Genomic DNA, 572 nt, shown 5'->3' on the forward strand with positions numbered 1-572 from the left:
CTTATCAAGACTTGTCTTGTGCCGTTCAAGGCTTATCACCTCTAGGTGTGGCGCTTAAAACTTCATTTTTATCAAGGATCCTTCCTTGTGGCGAATATTCTTGACTTATCAAACAATTCACTTGTTTGTGGCGCCTTACCGCTTCCAATCTTTTCCATATTCTTTTATCCAATTACATAACTTCCACTGTCAAAATAAACTCACATTGACTAGGCCATATTCACACTACACTCAGCCAAATCAACATTATAGTCCAAACCATAAGCCATTCTCGGCTAGGCCACAAATTAAAGCTAATCTCAAAAAAACAATCATTCTCGGTCAAAAGCTAGTGCACCAACCAAGAACGATCATACAACAAGAACCCTTCACAAAGAGGTTTACATCAGGTGGCATTAGAGCTAGTCTTTTGCTTGGTGTGTTCAAGGTCTCTCTTGAAGTCGTGTAGTGTCTTTATTTTTTCTTTACTTTTCTTCAACAAAAGTGTCCCAACACAAAAAAAAGGCAAAACAAAAAGTGTTCAAACAAAGTGTCAATCAAAAAGTGTCAAGTCCCAAACAAAAGAGTCAATA

Source organism: Lupinus angustifolius, unplaced genomic scaffold, assembly GCF_001865875.1.
Source record: "Lupinus angustifolius cultivar Tanjil unplaced genomic scaffold, LupAngTanjil_v1.0 Scaffold_1_705, whole genome shotgun sequence".
Classification (NCBI taxonomy): domain Eukaryota; kingdom Viridiplantae; phylum Streptophyta; class Magnoliopsida; order Fabales; family Fabaceae; genus Lupinus; species Lupinus angustifolius.